This window comes from Nothobranchius furzeri, chromosome 1 (genome assembly GCF_043380555.1).
Source record: "Nothobranchius furzeri strain GRZ-AD chromosome 1, NfurGRZ-RIMD1, whole genome shotgun sequence".
NCBI lineage: Eukaryota > Metazoa > Chordata > Actinopteri > Cyprinodontiformes > Nothobranchiidae > Nothobranchius > Nothobranchius furzeri.
Genome location: NC_091741.1, coordinates 11,535,574 through 11,549,412, shown reverse-complemented (window position 1 = coordinate 11,549,412; position 13,839 = coordinate 11,535,574).

The window sequence follows — 13,839 nt, the reverse complement described above, 5'->3', positions numbered from 1 at the left end:
CTTGGGCCTCTCTCCTGGAGGCCCTCAGTCAGACCCATTGTTGACATGTGGCAAGACGCTCCTCAGGGCGCGTCTTGCTTGGGCCTTTCTCCTGGAGGCGCTCAGTCAGACCGAGTGCTGACATAAGGCAAGACGCTCCTCGGGGTGCGTCTTGCTTGGGCCTCTCTCCTGGAGGCGCTCAGTCAGACTGAGTAGTGACATGTGGCCTGACGCTCCTCGGGGCGCGTCTTGTTTGGGCCTCTCTCCTGGAGGCGCTCAGTCAGACCCAGTGGTGACATGTGGCAAGACACTCCTCTGGGCGCGTCTTGCTTGGGCCTCTCTCCTGGAGGCCCTCTGTCAGACCCAGTGTTGACATGTGTCAAGACGCTCCTCGGGGCTCGTCTTGCTTGGGCTTCTCTCCTGGAGGCCCTCAGTCAGACCCATTGTTGACATGTGGCAAGACGCTCCTCGGGGCGCGTCTTGCTTGGGCTTCTCTCCTGGAGGCGCTCAGACAGACCCAGTGTTGACATGTGACAAGAGGCTCCTCAGGGCACGTCTTGCTTGGGCCTCTCTCCTGGAGGCGCTCAGTCAGAACCAGAGGTGACATGTGGCAAGACGCTCCTCGGGGCGCGTCTTGCTTGGGCCTCTCTCCTGGAGGCGCTCAGTCAGACCCAGTGTTGACATGTGGCAAGACGCTCCTCGTGGCGCGTCTTGCTTGGTCTTCTCTCCTGGAGGCGCTCAGAAAGACCCATTGTTGACATGTGACAAGACGCTCCTCGGGGCGCGTCTTGCTTGGGCCTCTCTCCTGGAGGCGCTCAGTCAGGCTGAGTAGTGACATGTGGCCTGACGCTCCTCGGGGCGCGTCTTGCTTGGGCCTCTCTCCTGGAGGCGCTCAGTCAGACTGAGTAGTGACATGTGGCCTGACGCTCCTCGGGGCGTGTCTTGCTTGGGCCTCTCTCCTGGAGGCGCTTAGTCAGACCCAGTGGTGACATGTGGCAAGACACTCCTTGGGGCGCGTCTTGCTTTGGCCTCTCTCCTGGAGGCCCTCTGTCAGACCCAGTGTTGACATGTGTCAAGACGCTCCTCGGGGCGCGTCTTGCTTGGGCTTCTCTCCTGGAGGCCCTCAGTAAGACCCATTGTTGACATGTGGCAAGACGCTCCTCGGGGCGCGTCTTGCTTGGGCCTCTCTCATGGAGGCCCTCTGTCAGACCCAGTGCTGACATGTGTCAAGACGCTCCTCGGGGCGCGTCTTGCTTTGGCCTCTCTCCTGGAGGCGCTCAGTCAGATCGAGTGCTGACATGTGGCAAGAAGCTCCTCGGGGCGCGTCTTGCTTGGGCTTCTCTCCTGGAGGCCCTCAGTAAGACCCATTGTTGACATGTGGCAAGACGCTCCTCGGGGCGCGTCTTGCTTGGGCCTCTCTCCTGGAGGCGCTCAGTCAGACTGAGTAGTGACATGTGGCCTGACGCTCCTCGGGGCACGTGTTGCTTGGGCCTCTCTCCTGGAGGCGCTCAGTCAGACCAAGTGGATGTTTTCACACAAATGAACCCAGAATGATGTGAAATTGTGCTTCGTGCAACATAATTCTGGGTGCCATTTACAAACCATAAGTGCTAATGACTCCATTCCTTTTTGAGGTTGTAGGGGCTGTTGATTGGAGTACACTAAAACAAACCTAACCTCTCTAGGACATTCAGAAGCCAAGTTATAAGCCCACAAAGGTGTAACTGGACTACTTCTTTAAAGTGACACCAGGCCCGGTGACCTTTGGGACATGGTTTGACCCCCTTAGGAAAGTGCTATCATCATGAAACGTTCAGATCACTTACAACTCAATAGATTCTACCTTCCTGTAACGTTTCAGCCTGATTGGACCTTGTTTTCACACAAATGAACCCAGAATGATGTGAAATTGTGCTTCGTGCAACATAATTCTGGGTGCCATTTAAAAACCATAAGTGCTAATGACTCCATTCCTTTTTGAGGTTGTAGGGGCTGTTGATTGGAGTACACTAAAACAAACCTGATCTCTCTAGGACATTCAGAAGCCAAGTTATAAGCCCTCAAAGGTGTAAATGGACTACTTCTTTAAAGTGACACCAGGCCCGGTGACCTTTGGGACATGGTTTGACCCCCTATAGGAATGTGCGATCATCATGAAACGTTCAGATCACTTACAACTCAATAGATTCTACCTTCTTGTAACGTTTCAGCCTGATTGGACCTTGTTTTCACACAAATGAACCCAGAATGATGTGAAATTGTGCTTAGTGCAGCATAATTCTGGGTGCCATTTACAAACCATAAGTGCTAATGACTCCATTCCTTTTTGTGGTTGTAGGGGCTGTTGGTTGGAGTACATTAAAACAAACCTGATCTCTCTAGGACATTCAGAAGCCAAGTTATAAGCCCACAAATGTGTAACTGGACTACTTCTTTAAATTGACACCAGATCCGGTGACCTCTGGGACATGGTTTGACCCCCTTAGGAAAGTGCTATCATCATGAAACGTTCAAATCACTTACAACTCAATCGATTCTACCTTCCTGTAACGTTTCAGCCTGATTGGACCTTGTTTTCACACAAATGAACCCAGAATGATGTGAAATTGTGCTTCGTGCAACATTATTCTGGGTGCCATTTACAAACCATAAGTGCTAATGACTCCATTCCTTTTTGAGGTTGTAGGGGCTGTTGATTGGAGTACACTAAAACAAACCTAACCTCTCTAGGACATTCAGAAGCCAAGTTATAAGCCCACAAAGGTGTAACTGGACTACTTCTTTAAAGTGACACCAGGCCCGGTGACCTTTGGGGCATGGTTTTACCCCCTATAGGAATGTGCGATCATCTTGAAACGTTCAGATCACTTACAACTCAATAGATTCTACCTTCGTGTAGCGTTTCAGCCTGATTGGACATTGTTTTCACACAAATGGACCCAGAATGATGTGAAATTGTGCTTCGTGCAACATAATTCTGGGTGCCATTTACAAACCATAAGTGCTAATGACTCCATTCCTTTTTGTGGTTGTAGGGGCTGTTGATTGGAGTACACTAAAACAAACCTAACCTCTCTAGGACATTCAGAAGCCAAGTTATAAGCCCACAAAGGTGTAACTGGACTACTTCTTTAAAGTGACACCAGGCCCGGTGACCTTTGGGACATGGTTTGACCCCCTTAGGAAAGTGCTATCATCATGAAACGTTCAGATCACTTACAACTCAATAGAATCTACCTGCCTGTAATGTTTCTGCCTGATTGGACCTTGTTTTCACACAAATGAACCCAGAATGATGTGAAATTGTGCTTCGTGCAACATAATTCTGGGTGCCATTTACAAACCATAAGTGCTAATGACTCCATTCCTTTTTGTGGTTGTAGGGGCTGTTGATTGGAGAACACTAAAACAAACCTAACCTCTCTAGGACATTCAGAAGCCAAGTTATAAGCCCACAAAGGTGTAACTGGACTGCTTCTTTAAAGTGACACCAGGCCCGGTGACCTTTGGGACATGGTTTTACCCCCTATAGGAATGTGCGATCATCTTGAAACGCTCAGATCACTTACAACTCAATAGATTCTACCTTCTTGTAGCGTTTCAGCCTGATTGGACCTTGTTTTCACACAAATGAACCCAGAATGATGTGAAATTGTGCTTAGTGCAGCATAATTCTGGGTGCCATTTACAAACCATAAGTGCTAATGACTCCATTCCTTTTTGTGGTTGTAGGGGCTGTTGGTTGGAGTACATTAAAACAAACCTGATCTCTCTAGGACATTCAGAAGCCAAGTTATAAGCCCACAAATGTGTAACTGGACTACTTCTTTAAATTGACACCAGATCCGGTGACCTCTGGGACATGGTTTGACCCCCTTAGGAAAGTGCTATCATCATGAAACGTTCAAATCACTTACAACTCAATAGATTCTACCTTCCTGTAACGTTTCAGCCTGATTGGACCTTGTTTTCACACAAATGAACCCAGAATGATGTGAAATTGTGCTTCGTGCAACATTATTCTGGGTGCCATTTACAAACCATAAGTGCTAATGACTCCATTCCTTTTTGAGGTTGTAGGGGCTGTTGATTGGAGTACACTAAAACAAACCTAACCTCTCTAGGACATTCAGAAGCCAAGTTATAAGCCCACAAAGGTGTAACTGGACTACTTCTTTAAAGTGACACCAGGCCCGGTGACCTTTGGGGCATGGTTTTACCCCCTATAGGAATGTGCGATCATCTTGAAACGTTCAGATCACTTACAACTCAATAGATTCTACCTTCTTGTAGCGTTTCAGCCTGATTGGACATTGTTTTCACACAAATGGACCCAGAATGATGTGAAATTGTGCTTCGTGCAACATAATTCTGGCTGCCATTTACAAACCTTAAGTGCTAATGACTCCATTCCTTTTTGTGGTTGTAGGGGCTGTTGATTGGAGTACACTAAAACAAACCTAACCTCTCTAGGACATTCAGAAGCCAAGTTATAAGCCCACAAAGGTGTAACTGGACTACTTCTTTAAAGTGACACCAGGCCCGGTGACCTTTGGGACATGGTTTGACCCCCTTAGGAAAGTGCTATCATCATGAAACGTTCAGATCACTTACAACTCAATAGATTCTTTCAGCCTGATTGGACCTTGTTTTCACACAAATGAACCCAGAATGATGTGAAATTGTGCTTTTTTGCAACATAATTCTGGGTGCCATTTACAAACCATAAGTGCTAATGACTCCATTCCTTTTTGTGGTTGTAGGGGCTGTTGATTGGAGAACACTAAAACAAACCTAACCTCTTTAGGACATTCAGAAGCCGAAGTTATAAGCCCACAAAGGTGTAACTGGACTGCTTCTTTAAAGTGACACCAGGCCCGGTGACCTTTGGGACATGGTTTGACCCCCTTAGGAAAGTGCTATCATCATGAAACGTTCAGATCACTTACAACTCAATAGATTTTACCTTCCTGTAACGTTTCAGCCTGATTGGACCTTGTTTTCACACAAATGAACCCAGAATGATGTGAAATTGTGCTTCGTGCAACATAATTCTGGGTGCCATTTACAAACCATAAGTGCTAATGACGCCATTCCTTTTTGTGGTTGTAGGGGCTGTTGATTGGAGAACACTAAAACAAACCTAACCTCTCTAGGACATTCAGAAGCCAAGTTATAAGCCCACAAAGGTGTAACTGGACTACTTCTTTAAAGTGACACCAGGCCCGGTGACCTTTGGGACATGGTTTGACCCCCTATAGGAATGTGTGATCATCTTGAAACGTTCAGATCACTTACAACTCAATAGATTCTACCTTCTTGTAATGTTTCAGCCTGAATGGACCTTGTTTTCACACAAATGGACCCAGAATGATGTGAAATTGTGCTTCGTGCAACATAATTCTGGGTGCCATTTACAAACCATAAGTGCTAATGACTCCATTCCTTTTTGTGGTTGTAGGGGCTGTTGGTTGGAGTACATTAAAAAAAACCTGATCTCTCTAGGACATTCAGAAGCCAAGTTATAAGCCCACAAATGTGTAACTTGACTACTTTAAATTGACACCAGATCTGGTGACCTTTGGGACATGGTTTGACCCCCTTAGGAAAGTGCTATCATCATGAAACGTTCAGATCACTTACAACTCAATAGATTCTACCTTCCTGTAACGTTTCAGCCTGATTGGACCTTGTTTTCACACAAATGAACCCAGAATGATGTGAAATTGTGCTTTGTGCAACATAATTCTGGGTGCCATTTACAAACCATAAGTGCTAATGACTCCATTCCTTTTTGTGGTTGTAGGGGCTGTTGATTGGAGAACACTAAAACAAGCCTAACCTCTCTAGGACATTCCGAAGCCAAGTTATAAGCCCACAAAGGTGTAACTGGACTGCTTCTTTAAAGTGACACCAGGCCCGGTGACCTTTGGGACATGGTTTGACCCCCTATAGGAATGTGCGATCATCTTGAAACGTTCAGATCACTTACAACTCAATAGATTGTAGTTTCCTGTAACGTTTCAGCCTGATTGGACCTTGTTTTCACACAAATGAACCCAGAATTATGTGAAATTGTGCTTCGTGCAACATAATTCTGGGTGCCATTTAAAAACCATAAGTGCTAATGACTCAATTCCTTTTTGTGGTTGTAGGGGCTGTTGATTGGAGTACACTAAAACAAACCTGATCCCTCTAGGATATTCAGAAGCCAAGTTATAAGCCCTCAAAGATGTAACTGGACTACTTCTTTAAAGTGACACCAGGCCCGGTGACCTTTGGGACATGGTTTGACCCCCTTAGGAAAGTGCTATCTTCATGAAACGTTCAGATCACTTTCAACTCAATAGATTCTACCTTCCTGTAACATTTCAGCCTGATTGGACCTTGTTTTCACACAAATGAACCCAGAATGATGTGAAATTGTGCTTCGTGCAACATAATTCTGGGTGCCATTTAAAAACCATAAGTGCTAATGACTCCATTCCTTTTTGGGGTTGTAGGGGCTGTTGATTGGAGTACACTAAAACAAACCTGATCTCTCTAGGACATTCAGAAGCCAAGTTATAAGCCCTCAAAGGTGTAACTGGACTACTTCTTTAAAGTGACACCAGGCCCGGTGACCTTTGGGACATGGTTTTACGCCCTAGAGGAATGTGCGATCATCTTGAAACGTTCAGATCACTTACAACTCAATAGATTCTACCTTCTTGTAGCGTTTCAGCCTGATTGGACCTTGTTTTCACACAAATGGACCCAGAATGATGTGAAATTGTGCTTCGTGCAACATAATTCTGGGTGCCATTTACAAACCTTAAGTGCTAATGACTCCATTCCTTTTTGTGGTTGTAGGGGCTGTTGATTGGAGTACACTAAAACAAACCTAACCTCTCTAGGACATTCAGAAGCCAAGTTATAAGCCCACAAAGGTGTAACTGGACTACTTCTTTAAAGTGACACCAGGCCCGGTGACCTTTGGGACATGGTTTTACCCCCTTAGGAAAGTGCTATCATCATGAAACGTTCAGATCACTTACAACTCAATAGATTCTACCTTCCTGTAACATTTCAGCCTGATTGGACCTTGTTTTCACACAAATGAACCCAGAATGATGTGAAATTGTGTTTCGTGCAACATAATTCTGGGTGCCATTTAAAAACCATAAGTGCTAATGACCCCATTCCTTTTTGAGGTGTTAGGGGCTGTTGATTGGAGTACACTAAAACAAACCTGATCTCTCTAGGACATTCAGAAGCCAAGTTATAAGCCCTCAAAGGTGTAACTGGACTACTTCTTTAAAGTGACACCAGGCCCGGTGACCTTTGGGACATGGTTTTACCCCCTATAGGAATGTGCGATCATCTTGAAACGTTCAGATCACTTACAACTCAATAGATTCTACCTTCTTGTAGCGTTTCAGCCTGATTGGACCTTGTTTTCACACAAATGGACCCAGAATGATGTGAAATTGTGCTTCGTGCAACATAATTCTGGGTGCCATTTACAAACCTTAAGTGCTAATGACTCCATTCCTTTTTGTGGTTGTAGGGGCTGTTGATTGGAGTACACTAAAACAAACCTAACCTCTCTAGGACATTCAGAAGCCAAGTTATAAGCCCACAAAGGTGTAACTGGACTACTTCTTTAAAGTGACACCAGGCCCGGTGACCTTTGGGACATGGTTTGATCCCCTTAGGAAAGTGCTATCATCATGAAACGTTCAGATCACTTACAACTCAATAGATTCTTTCAGCCTGATTGGACCTTGTTTTCACACAAATGAACCCAGAATGATGTGAAATTGTGCTTTGTGCAACATAATTCTGGGTGCTATTTACAAACCATAAGTGCTAATGACTCCATTCCTTTTTGTGGTTGTAGGGGCTGTTGATTGGAGAACACTAAAACAAACCTAACCTCTTTAGGACATTCAGAAGCCAAGTTATAAGCCCACAAAGGTGTAACTGGACTGCTTCTTTAAAGTGACACCAGGCCCGGTGACCTTTGGGACATGGTTTGACCCCCTTAGGAAAGTGCTATCATCATGAAACGTTCAGATCACTTACAACTCAATAGATTCTACCTTCCTGTAACGTTTCAGCCTGATTGGACCTTGTTTTCACACAAATGAACCCAGAATGATGTGAAATTGTGCTTAGTGCAGCATAATTCTGGGTGCCATTTAAAAACCATAAGTGCTAATGACTCCATTCCTTTTTGTGGTTGTAGGGGCTGTTGATTGTAGTATACTAAAACAAACCTGATCTCTCTAGGACATTCAGAAGCCAAGTTATAAGCCCACAAAGGTGTAACTGGACTACTTCTTTAAAGTGACAACAGGCCCGATGACCTTTGGGACATGGTTTGACCCTCTATAGGAATGTGCGATCATCATGAAACGTTCAGATCACTTACAACTCAATAGATTCTACCTTCTTGTAATGTTTCAGCCTGAATGGACCTTGTTTTCACACAAATGGACCCAGAATGATGTGAAATTGTGCTTCGTGCAACATAATTCTGGGTGCCATTTACAAACCATAAGTGCTAATGACTCCATTCCTTTTTGTGGTTGTAGGGGCTGTTGGTTGGAGTACATTAAAACAAACCTGATCTCTCTAGGACATTCAGAAGCCAAGTTATAAGCCCACAAATGTGTAACTGGACTACTTTAAATTGACACCAGGTCTGGTGACCTTTGGGACATGGTTTGACTTCCTTAGGAAAGTGCTATCATCATGAAACGTTCAGATCACTTACAACTCAATAGATTCTACCTTCCTGTAACGTTTCAGCCTGATTGGACCTTGTTTTCACACAAATGAACCCAGAATGATGTGAAATTGTGCTTCGTGCAACATAATTCTGGGTGCCATTTACAAACCATAAGTGCTAATGACTCCATTCCTTTTTGTGGTTGTAGGGGCTGTTGATTGGAGAACACTAAAACAAACTTAACCTCTCTAGGACATTCAGAAGCCAAGTTATAAGCCCACAAAGGTGTAACTGGACTGCTTCTTTAAAGTGACACCAGGCCCGGTGACCTTTGGGACATGGTTTGACCCCCTATAGGAATGTGCGATCATCTTGAAACGTTCATATCACTTACAACTCATTAGATTTTACCTTCCTGTAACGTTTCAGCCTGACTGGACCTTGTTTTCACACAAATGAACCCAGAATGATGTGAAATTGTGCTTCGTGCAACATAATTCTGGGTGCCATTTAAAAACCATAAGTGCTAATGACTCCATTCCTTTTTGTGGTTGTAGGGGCTGTTGATTGGAGTATACTAAAAAAACCTGATCTCTCTTGGACATTCAGAAGCCAAGTTATAAGCCCACAAAGGTGTAACTGGACTACTTCTTTAAATTGACACCAGATCCGGTGACCTTTGGGACATGGTTTGACCCCCTTAGGAAAGTGCTATCATCATGAAACGTTCAGATCACTTACAACTCAATAGATTCTACCTTCCTGTAACATTTCAGCCTGATTGGACCTTGTTTTCACACAAATGAACCCAGAATGATGTGAAATTGTGCTTCGTGCAACATAATTCTGGGTGCCATTTAAAAACCATAAGTGCTAATGACTCCATTCCTTTTTGAGGTTGTAGGAACTGTTGATTGGAGTACATTAAAACAAACCTGATCTCTCTAGGATATTCAGAAGCCAAGTTATAAGCCCTCAAAGGTGTAACTGGACTACCTCTTTAAAGGGACACCAGGCCCGGTGACCTTTGGGACATGGTTTGACCCCCTATAGGAATGTGCGATCATCATGAAACGTTCAGATCACTTACAACTCAATAGATTCTACCTTCTTGTAACGTTTCAGCCTGATTGGACCTTGTTTTCACACAAATGGACCCAGAATGATGTGAAATTGTGCTTCGTGCAACATAATTCTGGGTGCCATTTACAAACCATAAGTGCCAATGACTCCATTCCTTTTTGTGGTTGTAGGGGCTGTTGGTTGGAGTACATTAAAACAAACCTGATCTCTCTAGGACATTCAGAAGCCAAGTTATAAGCCCACAAATGTGTAACTGGACTACTTCTTTAAATTGACACCAGATCCGGTGACCTTTGGGACATGGTTTGACGCCCTTAGGAAAGTGCTATCATCATGAAACGTTCAGATCACTTACAACTCAATAGATTCTACCTTCCTGTAACGTTTCAGCCTGATTGGACCTTGTTTTCACACAAATGAACCCAGAATGTTGTGAAATTGTGCTTAGTGCAGCATAATTCTGGGTGCCATTTAAAAACCATAAGTGCTAATGACTCCATTCCTTTTTGAGGTTGTAGGAGATGTTGATTGGAGTACACTAAAACAAACCTGATCTCTCTAGGACATTCAGAAGCCAAGTTATAAGCCCACAAATGTGTAACTGGACTACTTCTTTAAATTGACACCAGATCCGGTGACCTCTGGGACATGGTTTGACCCCCTTAGGAAAGTGCTATCATCATGAAACGTTCAAATCACTTACAACTCAATAGATTCTACCTTCCTGTAACGTTTCAGCCTGATTGGACCTTGTTTTCACACAAATGAACCCAGAATGATGTGAAATTGTGCTTCGTGCAACATAATTCTGGGTGCCATTTACAAACCATAAGTGCTAATGACTCCATTCCTTTTTGTGGTTGTAGGGGCTGTTGATTGGAGTACACTAAAACAAACCTAACCTCTCTAGGACATTCAGAAGCCAAGTTATAAGCCCACAAAGGTGTAACTGGACTACTTCTTTAAAGTGACACCAGGCCCGGTGACCTTTGGGACATGGTTTTACCCCCTATAGGAATGTGCGATCATCTTGAAACGTTCAGATCACTTACAACTCAATAGATTCTACCTTCTTGTAGCGTTTCAGCCTGATTGGACCTTGTTTTCACACAAATGTTCCCAGAATGATGTGAAATTGTGCTTCGTACAACATAAGTTTGGGTGCCATTTACAAACCATAAGTGCTAATGACTCCATTCCTTTTTGTGGTTGTAGGGGCTGTTGATTGGAGTACATTTAAACAAACCTGATCTCTCTAGGACATTCAGAAGCCAAGTTATAAGCCCACAAAGGTGTAACTGGACTACTTCTTTAAAGTGACACCAGGCCCGGTGACCTTTGGGACATGGTTTGACCCCCTTAGGAAAGTGCTATCATCATGAAACGTTCAGATCACTTACAACTCAATAGATTCTACCTTCTTGTAACGTTTCAGCCTGATTGGACCTTGTTTTCACACAAATGGACCCAGAATGTTGTGAAATTGTGCTTAGTGCAGCATAATTCTGGGTGCCATTTAAAAACCATAAGTGCTAATGACTCCATTCCTTTTTGAGGTTGTAGGAGATGTTGATTGGAGTACACTAAAACAAACCTGATCTCTCTAGGACATTCAGAAGCCAAGTTATAAGCCCACAAATGTGTAACTGGACTACTTCTTTAAATTGACACCAGATCCGGTGACCTCTGGGACATGGTTTGACCCCCTTAGGAAAGTGCTATCATCATGAAACGTTCAAATCACTTACAACTCAATAGATTCTACCTTCCTGTAACGTTTCAGCCTGATTGGACCTTGTTTTCACACAAATGAACCCAGAATGATGTGAAATTGTGCTTCGTGCAACATAATTCTGGGTGCCATTTACAAACCATAAGTGCTAATGACTCCATTCCTTTTTGTGGTTGTAGGGGCTGTTGATTGGAGTACACTAAAACAAACCTAACCTCTCTAGGACATTCAGAAGCCAAGTTATAAGCCCACAAAGGTGTAACTGGACTACTTCTTTAAAGTGACACCAGGCCCGGTGACCTTTGGGACATGGTTTTACCCCCTATAGGAATGTGCGATCATCTTGAAACGTTCAGATCACTTACAACTCAATAGATTCTACCTTCTTGTAGCGTTTCAGCCTGATTGGACCTTGTTTTCACACAAATGTTCCCAGAATGATGTGAAATTGTGCTTCGTACAACATAAGTCTGGGTGCCATTTACAAACCATAAGTGCTAATGACTCCATTCCTTTTTGTGGTTGTAGGGGCTGTTGATTGGAGTACATTTAAACAAACCTGATCTCTCTAGGACATTCAGAAGCCAAGTTATAAGCCCACAAAGGTGTAACTGGACTACTTCTTTAAAGTGACACCAGGCCCGGTGACCTTTGGGACATGGTTTGACCCCCTTAGGAAAGTGCTATCATCATGAAACGTTCAGATCACTTACAACTCAATAGATTCTACCTTCTTGTAGCGTTTCAGCCTGATTGGACCTTGTTTTCACACAAATGAACCCAGAATGATGTGAAATTGTGCTTCGTGCAACAAAATTCTGGGTGCCATTTAAACACCATAAGTGCTAATGACTCCATTCCTTTTTGTGGTTGTAGGGGCTGTTGATTGGAGTATACTAAAACAAACCTGATCTCTCTAGTACATTCAGAAGCCAAATTAAAAGCCCACAAAGGTGTAACTGTACCACTTCTTTAAATTGACACCAGATCCGGTGACCTTTGGGACATGGTTTGACCCCCTTAGGAAAGTGCTATCATCATGAAACGTTCAGATCACTTACAACTCAATAGATTCTACCTTCATGTAACGTTTCAGCCTGATTGGACCTTGTTTTCACACAAATGAACCCAGAATGATGTGAAATTGTGCTTCGTGCAACATAATTCTGGGTGCCATTTACAAACCATAAGTGCTAATGACTCCATTCCTTTTTGTGGTTGTAGGGGCTGTTGATTGGAGTACACTAAAACAAACCTAACCTCTCTAGGACATTCAGAAGCCAAGTTATAAGCCCACAAAGGTGTAACTGGACTACTTCTTTAAAGTGACACCAGGCCCGGTGACCTTTGGGACATGGTTTTACCCCCTATAGGAATGTGCGATCATCTTGAAACGTTCAGATCACTTACAACTCAATAGATTCTACCTTCTTGTAGCGTTTCAGCCTGATTGGACCTTGTTTTCACACAAATGTTCCCAGAATGATGTGAAATTGCGCTTCGTGCAACATAAGTCTGGGTGCCATTTACAAACCATAAGTGCTAATTACTCCATTCCTTTTTGTGGTTGTAGGGGCTGTTGATTGGAGTACATTTAAACAAACCTGATCTCTCTAGGACATTCAGAAGCCAAGTTATAAGCCCACAAAGGTGTAACTGGACTACTTCTTTAAAGTGACACCAGGCCCGGTGACCTTTGGGACATGGTTTGACCCCCTTAGGAAAGTGCTATCATCATGAAACGTTCAGATCACTTACAACTCAATAGATTCTACCTTCTTGTAGCGGTTCAGCCTGATTGGACCTTGTTTTCACACAAATGAACCCAGAATAATGTGAAATTGTGCTTCGTGCAACATAATTCTGGGTGCCATTTAAACACCATAGGTGCTAATGACTCCATTCCTTTTTGTGGTTGTAGGGGCTGTTGATTGGAGTATACTAAAACAAACCTGATCTCTCTAGGACATTCAGAAGCCAAGTTATAAGCCCACAAAGGTGTAACTGGACTACTTCTTTAAATTGACACCAGATCCGGTGACCTTTGGGACATGGTTTGACCCCCTTAGGAAAGTGCTATCATCATGAAACGTTTAGATCACTTACAACTCAATAGATTCTACCTTCCTGTAACATTTCAGCCTGATTGGACCTTGTTTTCACACAAATGAACCCAGAATGATGTGAAATTGTGCTTCGTGCAACATAATTCTGGGTGCCATTTAAAAACCATAAGTGCTAATGACTCCATTCCTTTTTGAGGTGTTAGGGGCTGTTGATTGGAGTACACTAAAACAAACCTGATCTCTCTAGGACATTCAGAAGCCAA